General features: G+C 35.8%; 1 long non-coding RNA gene across 1 annotated transcript; it reads right to left on the bottom strand.

The window, feature by feature from the left end:
• Positions 1-542: 542 nt before the first annotated feature.
• On the bottom strand, positions 543-10,883 carry LOC111369508. Its single transcript, XR_002698160.1, has 4 exons — positions 10,839-10,883; positions 10,621-10,736; positions 10,371-10,493; positions 543-1,293 (listed from the first exon to the last, which is right to left on the bottom strand). It is a non-coding gene; the product is annotated as an uncharacterized LOC111369508 (long non-coding RNA).
• Between the last annotated feature and the right edge of the window lie 1,130 nt (positions 10,884-12,013).

The raw sequence follows: 12,013 nt of genomic DNA, 5'->3' as shown, positions 1-12,013 counted from the left end.
AGTGGCTAGATGATGGTGGTGGTGGTGTGGGTTCAGATCTGAGTGATGGTGGTCGTGGTTGTAATGCTCCAAACTTTATTGAATTAAATTTTGAGGTGTTACCAATATCATTTCATAAACATACTTGATGCGAAGATATTTAATTGAAAATTTTAACCCTTAATTTATTAAACATTAATATACTAAATTAAATAAACGCAGTGTCACGAAATTAAGAACATTTAACGAAAATAAGGGAAAACACAAGATATCCTAACATATTTATTGTTGAATGTTTTCTAGAAAATTTTTACTTGGCAACCCGCACACTGCTTAACCACCATCCACGTTTGGTCGATTTAACCTGAAATGTTAAAATTTGAAGGAATGAGTAATTTAAACTTAGTAGAATACGCACATTCAAAACAATATAATAACCTTTTTAAACATGAATTTCCGTCATTTCATACCAGCATTTCGTCTAGAGTGGTCGGAGATCAATTGAATGGTCTAACACATTTTTGTGCAAACAATTTAGAAAATCTGAAGGAGATCTCACATTTCATTTCTTTAAGACCCACAGGTCAATTATCATTTCATGAAATAAATTGTGTTAAAAAAATTATAATATTGCGAGGACGGATCAACTTGCACATAGTATCCTACATTGATTGATGAAATAATAGTTGGCAGAAAATAAGAAATTCACTTCTCCAAATTCTTTCTCTCTTGTCGTGACTATATCTGTGTTCTACTCAAAATAATCCATAATATTTTTTTTTGTATTCTACATGTTTTCCCATAAAAATGGCTAAAATCGCTGATTGCCCTTTTCAGTGTTTTCTTGAATTGATTCAATGCCATCCTTCCTTGCTTAAGTTGCGGAAATTTCATTTCCTTACGATCTCTCAAAGCTTGTAGAAAATATTTTCCCATCGTCTCATCTTTGAAACATGCCCAAGTAAGGTTGCTTTGTTGTGCCTCAGTCCTAGTGCTGGAAACGGACTCCCATCAATCGCTCGCTACATCAACTAGCATGAACTCCGCACATAAAACCTTTTGGGCATCAATGTAGCCGAGATGCTTGAAGATCCATTACAAACCCCTTATCCATTCCTCGACTACCAAAGGACCAGCCATCCTGTTAAAAGTAGAGGGCTAATAACGACGAAATTGTTCCACGACCAAGCTCGTGGTGTTGGAGTTAGTCTGTACATTCTGAGAAGGCGCTTGTGCTTGCTACATACCAAGATTTTGCATAGCTCTCAACAAATCCTTAAACATAGCAGTTTGTGCTGGTCGACGTGTCATTTCCTTTAAATCAACCAAATAAATTTCATTTTAAAAATAATCAAAAACATCTCAATATATTTGAATGAACAACTCAGTTTCATAAAATTTTAAATCCTTAAATACATGAGGAACAATTGAAAGATTAAATCATGAACAATGAAGAAAAACCTATGGATTATTCCAAATGTTGATTACATCCCGCAATTTTTATTTATTTTTATCGGATGGAATTATTTATTCAAACTAAACTATCTCTAGGTTACTAGTCTTCATCTTCGCTTGTCCAACCATTTTGAATCCTACGAAGCTTAGATGAAGAGGCTTCATCATCCTCAGATATACATGACTCAAGCTCGAATTCCTGGTCAACCTCTAGCTCAGGTTCTAGTTCGAGCCCTAGCTCATGCTCATACTCGGGTTCTAGTTCTAGTTTTAGTTCTGGTCCTAATACGTAGTCATGCTCGTTCTCTGGCTCAGACATAGATTCATAATTCGGGTCCTCTTCTGGATCGGGTTTGGGCCCGAGAGTAGAAATCCACCTATCTAGGAAAGTTTCACAATATAGCTCGAACTCGATTCTTTCTGGGTGCTCTGGATCGTTACCCTCTAGTATTTCGTCCCTAACCAAAATGCCCATGTCTCCTCACTGAGGTGGTAGTGTATGGATAAGGTTGTTAACAGCTTGGAGGGGTGTAATTTCATGTCCTACCCCTCTTGCTTAATCCCATCTAGCGAAGACTTCCGCTACATGTTCAATAAGTGTGTGGGTTGGATCTTTTTCATAATTTTCGTAGGGTTGGATAACTATTTCCCTATGGTTTATAATAGCCCTACAAGTCGTTGTCTTCCTAGCGGTCTCTCTAGTTCTAGCCATGACTATATCCGTGTTCTACTCAAAATAATCCATAATATTTATATTGTAATCTACATGTTTTCCCATAAAAATGGCTAAAATTGCTAATTGCCCTTTTCACTCATTCACATGCCTAAAGATTAGGCAATTTATTCAATTCTAATTCTAAGACAGTTGACTCATTGATATTACAAAGATCACGATTGCATGTATCATGCCAAGAAATTTGTCCTCGGAATATATTATATAATAAATCATTTCAAACTTCAAGAAATAGAAAAAATGAAGCTACTTTATCTCTCCATCAATCAAGTCATAGCCATGTAAGAAAAATACTCTTCCATTTCAACTAGTATACGTGGCCATCTCTATCCCTTTTGACTAAAATAATAATAATAATAATAATAATAATAATAATAATAATAATAAGCTTAATGAAAAAAACTTATTAATAACAACTTCTCTAAAGTGCAATAACTTAGAATTCGCTTATTCGATCGAGTTTTTCTCGAGCCTAATATGCATAATTAATTATGAGCTACTCAACGAGCCCAATGTTAATATACTTATACTAGTCCTGTTAAAATTTAAATATTTGACGTAAAAAAATATGAATTTAAAACATATTTCATTTCATTCCTCAGTTTTTTTTTAAAACAAAAATATATCATATAAAACAAATACTTTTTTATTCTAAAGTTTTCAAGGTATTGTAGTGGTGGTGATGTTGGTGGCAGTGGTATTGTGTTATTATTATTGTTGGTGGCAATTGTGACGGTAGAGGTAGAGGTGGCGAGGGCAGGGACGGGATGGGACGAAGAGTGTCTATGACCAATTATTTGATGAATTTATGACCAAATATTGGTGGTGGATCGAGATTGGGTGCTTGGGTATATATGACCAATTATTTGGTTCTTTGTGACTAACTTAAAATTCAATAATTTGTGAATAAAAAAATAATCGGTGACCAACAAATTTGAAAATATGTGATCGATAGAATTGTGACCTATAGTTTTTTTATTTGTGATCAATGAAATAAAATGTGACCTACAAAAGTTTTGATTTGTAACCTCGAAATAATCTATAACCAATTAATTTGACAATATGTGACCAATAAATAAGTCGTGATCTATAATTATGTACGTGTGACCAATAATTATATAACTGTGACCTTATTATATTTAATTAGTAAATATTTTTAATTAATTAGCTAATAGCAGATTTACTCATTTTTAAACTTAAAACCTAATTTTTGAATTGTCCATACTTAATACTTGATTTAATAATTTTATTTCCTTAATTAAATCACTTTGAGGTATTAAGAGGCTTGATCCAATTGTTCAGTGATTTAATCTATTCGGCCCACTTTCCATGTAATAACCTAGTTGGATTATTATTTAATGGTTGTATTTTTTTGCCTTAATACATCCAAGACACATGGCTGACCCTTCATTGCACTTCACGACTACCTCTCTTCTGTGGGTATTCTTGGCTATTCTTGTAGTTGGTGGCTACTTTCTTTTTACTCTTAAAACTGCCACCTTTCTCCCCCTCCTTAGTCAACTGCTTGCTATCTTTGTGGTGCCTTGTCCCTTGCCTTTTATGGAACCTTTTGTGGGTCAATTTGGACTCGGTCTTTAGTCTGATATATAGAGTTGCCTTCATGGAAGATAGCTATCAAACTGAGCACTTAAAATATCTCCCAAATGGAGTTCCATTGAAATTTATCAATTTATTATTTCTTCTTTTTTGTTTCTTGATATTGATTTCTAACGCCGGGTAGGATAGCAATTATCCTATAGGCTAGTTGCAACAAATGATTCGCAAGAAAGAAGAAGAAAGAAACGCCAAAAACAGAGAGAATTCTCTTAAAACTTCACTCAATATTATCAATAATCAAGAATGACGAAAATAAACCCACAAGCCAAGTTAAATAGCCGCAAAAATACGAAATTATCTAAAAATTGCCAAAAATAGCAAAATCCTAACGATCATAACAAAATAAAATATGAAATAAAAGAAGTAAGTTGCAAAAAATTTGGCTCAATCCGAATTCTCTAACATCTAGAAAAAGGAAAACAAAATATTACCATAAATAGTAAAAAATAACTAAAAATTGAATTTCGGAAAGAAAAACAGTGGATTTTGGACTCGAAGTTGATGCCCATCAAGCTATGCTTGGTGACCACGACGTGCGCCGAAAAGAGCTTTCCGGATTGGGGTCATAATAGCGATTCTGATAACCGTAGCCAAAGTTATGGTCAAATTACCAAAAACGTGTCAAAATTACCCCAATTAAGGAAAGATTGCATTTATTTTCTATCTTTGCCCCTATCCGCCATCTCATGGTATCTCAGCGCCATCATTGAGCTATCTGACAGATCAGCATCACTAGACTCAGGTTGGAAAGAACTCGCCCTCGAGTTAACATTAGCTTCATCAGACTCCACAAAACAGGGACTTAGATGTTTCACATTGAAGACATCGGAAGTCTTCAAATGGCTGGGAAGATGCAACCTGTAAGCGTTATCATTGATCTTCTAGAGCACTTCACACTGTCCAATCTTTCGCTCCTTAAGCTTATTATACACCCTAGCTGGAAAACGGTCACGTGTTAATACTGCCCACACAAAATCACCAACATCAAAGAGTACCTGACGACGATGACTATCTGCCTAAGCCTTGTACTTGGAATTACTCTCTGAATGGACAACTTCACCTGTTCATGGATACCCCGAAGATGTTCTGCCATCTCATCAGCCTTGTGATTGAAACGTCCCACACGTGGGATAAGAGTTAAGTCAAGTAATCAAGATGGTTTACGACCATAGACAACCTCAAATGGGCTCAATCCTGTGGTTCTGTTCTTCGATCGATTATAGGCAAATTCTGCCTAAGGCAATGCCAAATCCAACTGTTTCGATTTAGTCCCTGCTAAACTTCTCAAAAGATTTCCCAAACTCGAATTTACCACCTCTATCTGACCATCTGTTTGGGGGTGGTAGACGCTACTAAAATTCAACTTCGTCCCCAGTGATTGATTAGGGAACACCATGTAGACGCACAATTTCTTTGAAATAAAGATGGGCAATTCGAGTAGCATCCATCATCTTTCGGTAAGCCACAAAATGAGCCATCTTTGAAAACCGGTCAACCACAACAAGAATGGAATCCATCGCCCGTTGTGTACAAGGTAAGCCGAATATAAAATCCATGTTCATATCAAACCAAGGAGCCTCGGGTGCAGGTAATGGCGTTATAGTCCAGCATTAGTAAGAGCTCCTTTGGACTTCTGACATATATAACACCATTCCACATAATGCACTATGTCACTGCTCAATTTGGACCAATAATAATTAGAAGAGACCAACGTCAATATCTTATCTCGCCCAAAATGTCCCTCATTATGAAGTTCACTAATGATCTGCTACCTTAGTGAACAGTCTAGAATGCACCACTGCAATCCACGAAACAGATAACCATTATGCAAAATAAAATCGTGTCGGTGATTATCAGTCACCTTCTGAGTTATCTTCCCAAATGAAGGATCTGCAGCATACATATCAGGAAATGCTTGAAAGCCAATAACTCTGGTGCTCGTGGTGGTGAGGAGTAATATGTGACGGCTCAATGCGTCTGCTACTCGATTCAAACTCCCTGCTTGATGTCTTATCGTAAATGTAAACTCCAGCAAGTACGCCACCCACTTTGCATGTTGCCAACTCAGCTTGTACTGACCATTGATGTACTTCAAGGCCTTATGATCAGTAACAAGGATGAACTCCCTCTGTACAAGGTAATGGCGCCAATGCTTCAAAGTCTGAACTATGGCATAGAACTCCAGATCATAGGTCGAATATTTTTTTTTTTGATCCTGACAACTTCTCACTGAAAAATGCTACTGGATGTCCTTCTTGACTTAGAATACCACCAATGGAAACTCCAGACGCATCACAGTTTACCTCGAACACTTTCTCAAAATTCAGAAATGCCAAGACTGAGGCCTCTGTCATCTTTTGCTTAACCAATTGAAAGCTGGCCTCTGCCTTCTCAGTCCACTGAAAATCACGCCCTTTAAGGCACTCTATGATAGGAGCAATCAGAGTGCTGAAATTTCTGATGAACCAATGGTAGAAAGATGCCAATCCATGGAAACTTTGAACATTGTGCAAACTTTTTAGCTTGGGCCAATTCAAAACTATCACAATTTTGGATTGATCTGCATGAACACCATCAATAGACACAACAAAACCCAAAAAAGTTACAGAAGTTGTGAAGAAAGAACACTTATTCTTATTGATGAATAAGCGTTCCATCCTCATTGCATCAAAAATAGCACGAAGATGATCAAAATGTGACTCTCACGTCGGACTATAAATAAGTATGTCGTCAAAGTACACTGCCACAAACTTCTCCATGAAAGGTCGTAAAACTTGATGCATAAATCTCATAAAAGTACTGGACGCGTTGGATAGTCCAAAGGGCATGACCATCCACTCATACAATCCATGTTGTGTCTTAAACGCCATCTTCCACGCATCTCCAGATTTGATTCTGATTTGATGGTATCCGCTTTTAAGGTGAATTTTTGAGCAGAACTTAGAACCGGACAACCGATCTAACATGTCATCTAGACGAGGAATTGGAAACATGTACTTCACTGTAATCCTGTTAATTGCTCTGTTGTCAACACACATCCGCTACGACCCATCCTTCTTCAGTACTAGTAGAGGAAGAATTGTACATGGGCTGATACTCTCACGAATGTATCCCCTCTCCAATAATTTTACAACCTGTCGTTGCAACTCTTCAGCTTCTTGGGACTGAGACGATATGCTGGTCGGTTTGGCAGACTCGACCCCAGAATAAGGTCGATCTGATGTTGAATATGCCTCATAGGTGGCAACCCCGAAGGAAGATCCTCTGGCGTCAAGTCAGAAAACTCCATTAACAGCTGCTGCACTTCTGCTTGTAAATTTGAGTCCTCCTTCACTTCACTGTTCTCACGGGGCAGTAGAGTATATATCACTTCTCCATTCCCAACCTCTACTAATAATTTGGACGTAGAAATGAAGTTGTTGTTATTAATTACTGGGACAGGGGTGGTTTCTTCCCTACTAGGTGCCAAAACAATTTTCTTCCCTTTGATGCCAAGGGAATAAGTATTTTTCCTTCCATCACAAATAACACTATGATCATACTGCCAAGGTCGTCCCAACAATACATGACACGCATCCATAGATGCCACATCACACCAAACATTATCAAAATATTTTTTTCCAATCGAAAAAGACACTAGATACCATTTCTCTACTATTACCTCACTGCCTTTATTCAACCACGATAATTTGTATGGCTTGGGATGATGATCTGTCTTCAACTATAGTTTTTGGATAGCCTCTTCAGACACTACATTCTCACAACTACTACTATCAATGATTAACTTGCAAACTTTATCGACAACTGTATAGATTGTGTGGAAAACATTGGTCCTCAACCAATCGTACCCTGAATCGCCCTTGGGAGTTAGCAAACTCTTGCGAACGACTAGAGTCTCCTGGCCATCTCCATACAGCACATCTTTATCTTCACCTTCATCATATACAGGCTCTCCAACCTCCTCGATATCCTCTATCATATCCTCTTCAATCAGAAGATTTTTATTCTTTTGACCAGCTGGCTTCCTGCAACCAGTGGCCCTATGTCCCTGTTCATCACATCTAAAGCACTTAATGCTTGAGTTAGGATTGTCCCACAAGGGTTGATAGGTAGGACGACATGCTTGAGGTTAAACTGGCTGACTACTTTCACTTCTGACCACTGGCTTCCTATTTTGCTACCTTTCCACGGCAAGTGCATGCTTGTATGCTTCAGACATTGTCCACAATGAATGAAGGCTTAGAACATCCTACAGGGGCTGCCTTAATCCTCTCACATACCGTGCAACCATCTGTTCTTCTGTTTGAGATAAATCATTCCGAGCTACGAATTGATAGAACTCCTCCATATAATCATCAACAGATCTCGTACCTTGCCTTAGTGAATGGAGCCGTTGAAATAAAGACTAAGTGTAGCCGAAAGGAAGAAAGTGCCCTTTCATCTTTGTCTTCATCTTTCCCCAATCAATGATCTTAGACTTGCCTTGCCGCTCTTGCGAACGCCTCAATTGTTCCCACCATGATGAAGTTCTTTCCTTAAGTCTGATGGCGACCAATTTTACCTTGACACGATTTGGGAACCTCCTTATACTCAAAAATTTGTTTCACTTCATTCAGCCAATCAATAAAACCTTCAGCCTGTAACGTACCAGCAAATTCTGGCAGATCTACTCTGAAATCGAGGTCTACATGGCGATTCTTTCGTCCATGATGCTCCTAGACTCGAGCACGATTGTGATACGGGTTTTCGAAACTGGTATCGAAATCGTGACCTTCTACATCATGATTACCGAACTCCTGTTCCGCCAAACGTTGGGTTAACTCCACAACTTGTCTCTGCAAATCTTCAATCGTCACATACTGAACATTACGATCACGGTGTAGGACTTTCTAAATCGGAACCTATCCTCGACGACCACGACCATGTCCACCAACCATTGTAACTGACGAAAATTTCACCGTAGGAAAATATTGACGCTCTGATACCAACTGACGTCAAGTAAAATAGTGATTATCCTAGAGGTTAGTTGCAACAGACGATTAGCAAGAGAGAAGAAGAAAGAAATGCCAAAAACAGAGAGAATTCTCTGAAAACTTCACTTAATATTATTAATAATCAAGAATGACGAAAATTAACCACAAGTCGAGTTAAATAGTTGCAAAAATATGAAATTATCGAAAAATTATCAAAAATAGTAAAATCCTAACAATCACACCAAAATAAAATATGAAATAAAAGAATTAAGTTGCCAAAATTTTGGGTCAATCTGAATTCTCTAACATCTAGAAAAAGGGAAACGAAAAATTACCATAAATAGTAAAAAATAACTAAAAATTGAATTTCGAAAAGAAAAACAGTGGATTTTGGGCTCGAAATTGGCACCCGTCGAGAACAAAATATTGGAGACCCGTTGGGAAATTCCACATGAATAATTATCCGAGAGTTAATGGTTAATCTTTAATGTTCAGTAGTGAAATTGGTCTTTTGACTTGAGATTATCACAGTGTCTTACATTAGGGCAGTCATACTTTACCAATGTTGGATGTTGATCTACCAAGGACCCCTAATACAGCATCGTTCGAGTATGTCAATAATCGTATAAAAGTTGTGAATGACCAATAGAGGATTCATCACTTTAAGATAGTAAAAGATTATGATCTACATTCATTCAGTTAAGTTGATAATGAAATCCTTGGTCAAGACATACTTATAAGTCGAAAATGAATTTTCGTCTTGTATTGACTTAATAGTGGAATGAAATATATGATCGATAATTGAGATTGACACTTATTTATATCTCGTAATTGATCGGATCATATTGACGAAGGGATTATAGTTTTACGGTAAACGAACAAATTTGGTTTTGTCATACCACGTGACATTTTCTGTAACATTTATTGCCCCGAAACATCGCTAGAAGTCAATCTGAGACGATGAATGTAAATTTGTGATAAATTGAAAGGGGTGTTTTAAATTATCAATTTTGATTAGATCGAAATAATAATTCACGTTATTAGACATCGTGATTTGGAATCTAATGGGTCACATACAAAAGAAAAACGAGAAGATTGAGATTTACCAATTAATTAATTTAACAAGTGTTGGATAAATTAATTAATTGTGTTGTTTATTAATAGACCCGAAATAATTAATTGGATTAATTAATTCATGGATCGGATTTAATTAAATGAATTAATCAAACATTGGAACGGGTTAGTAGATGGGCCAAGCCCGTTTGGGCTTATATAAATAAGCAGCTAGAGTTAGAAAACTATAGAGTTTTCATTCTTTTTGCTAGCACAAGAAAAGTAAACCGTGGTTCTCTCTTAATCTCATTCCTAGAGTGAAATTCTATTGGAGGCTGAATAATTAAACAGTTGTGAGTGACAAATCAAGATTTTTGGAACAAAAGAATAGCATAGAAGTTTGCAGAATTAAATAAAGGTACAATTTCTATCTAAACACAAAGCAAATCCTTGATGAAAATTAAAATTTGTTTTATTTTCTGCCGTGCATGATTAAGTAAATTTCCAACAAAAATTAGAATAAAAAACTAACAAGGCCATTGCTAAAAATACAATAATACCTCAGCCCTTTTCTTGGGGTGATTGTACCTGAATCGACTTCAAACTTAAACGACCTTGTCTAAATGAAATGGAGGCAATCATCAGCATCCGTCTGTAGAGGCAACAACCTGCTACCATTGAGACTAAAGACACAATTTTAATGGAGATGAAAAAGTAGGGAACTCAAGAGCCAGATTTTCAATTAAAAAAGAAATCGATTAGTAAATTACACAAATTTATACTGATAACGAATATGAGAAATCAATTAACCTCACACAGGCCAAAATCAACAGGAATTGTATCCTCGTCCAAACCTTTAGTAGCCTTCAACATACTGAAAATCACCTGCATATGTCTGCAAGGACAACTACCAGCTACCATTGAGACTAAAGGCTCCATTTAAATGGAGATGAAAAAGCATGGAACCACAGAGCAAGATTTTCAATTAAAAAAGAAATCGATAAATTGCAAATTAAACAAGAAAATACCTTCAACATCACCCATCTTCTTTTCAATTTCACAAGACATCTAAGATACATACCAAAGAAAGGAAAAATGAAGAGGTTGAGTGGATTAGGATTAATAGCTGCTGTGAGAGAGGAGAAATAGAGGTAAGGAGAATGGACGGTCTAGGGTTTGATTTTATTTCGTAGTACCAAAGAAGAGGAATTGATGTAAAGAAGCAAAAGATGAAAGCAAAGCAAAATAGAGGGAAAAGTTTAAAAAAATGAAAAACAAAACAAAAAGAAATTCAGAATGTTGTGAAATTTTCAAGCGGGATTGAAATTTTTAGGAGGGAAAATTGTTTGAAATTAATATATAATTATTTTTATTATTTAATTTGATTAAATTATTAATAAATGCATATTTGATTTTGATTAAAGTAGCATAATACTTTCTTATGTGATAATTTATAATTATTGTTGGAAAGTATTTTAAATTATTATTTGTACACTAAAAAAATATTTTAAATTAATGATTATTTATTATAGAACAAATAAATTCATTAAGTTAATCTATTTATCATGTTAATATTGATAATCAAATTTTTTTAGGGACAATTCACTTTCTTTGAAATACGTCACTTTTGTTCATTTAAATAGTTCAATCATATATATTGCTTAGAATTGAATTTGAACAATTCAAGTTCAAGTATGGTTCTAGTAATTACGTGTAATAAAATGGTTCCATATACGAAATACTCGAAGTATTTTGGATAATTTTCCGTGTCACTCTCGACCATCCTGTGGACCGTACTGTCAAGAATTTTATTCCATGTTCACATGTGCAGCTAAGTTCAGAATAGGATGGGTTCAGAGTACCCACCTCATTTATTTTATTTTTTTATGTAAATAGGAAGGAGCACCCGAAGTATATAGTTATAGAAGGACATAGTCCTCTTGAAATTATTTGAATACTTTTGACAATAAATATTATGCTTATAGTTAATTACCTTAGTTAAAAAAATTTAAACAATTAAAACAATAATATAGCTGTTGAATGTCGAAAACTATTTCGGCACCAAATTAGAGTTGTTAACCAAATTGTCATAAATTTTCAACGACTAAACATAATCAACTGTTGAATGTTACCTTTAATGACTATGTAGTACTAGTCGTTGAATGTTAGAAACTATTTTGGCGCCAAATTAGGTTTGGTAACT

This window comes from Olea europaea, chromosome 20, assembly GCF_002742605.1.
Source record: "Olea europaea var. sylvestris chromosome 20, O_europaea_v1, whole genome shotgun sequence".
Classification (NCBI taxonomy): domain Eukaryota; kingdom Viridiplantae; phylum Streptophyta; class Magnoliopsida; order Lamiales; family Oleaceae; genus Olea; species Olea europaea.
This window is presented reverse-complemented; position numbering and strand designations above follow the sequence as displayed.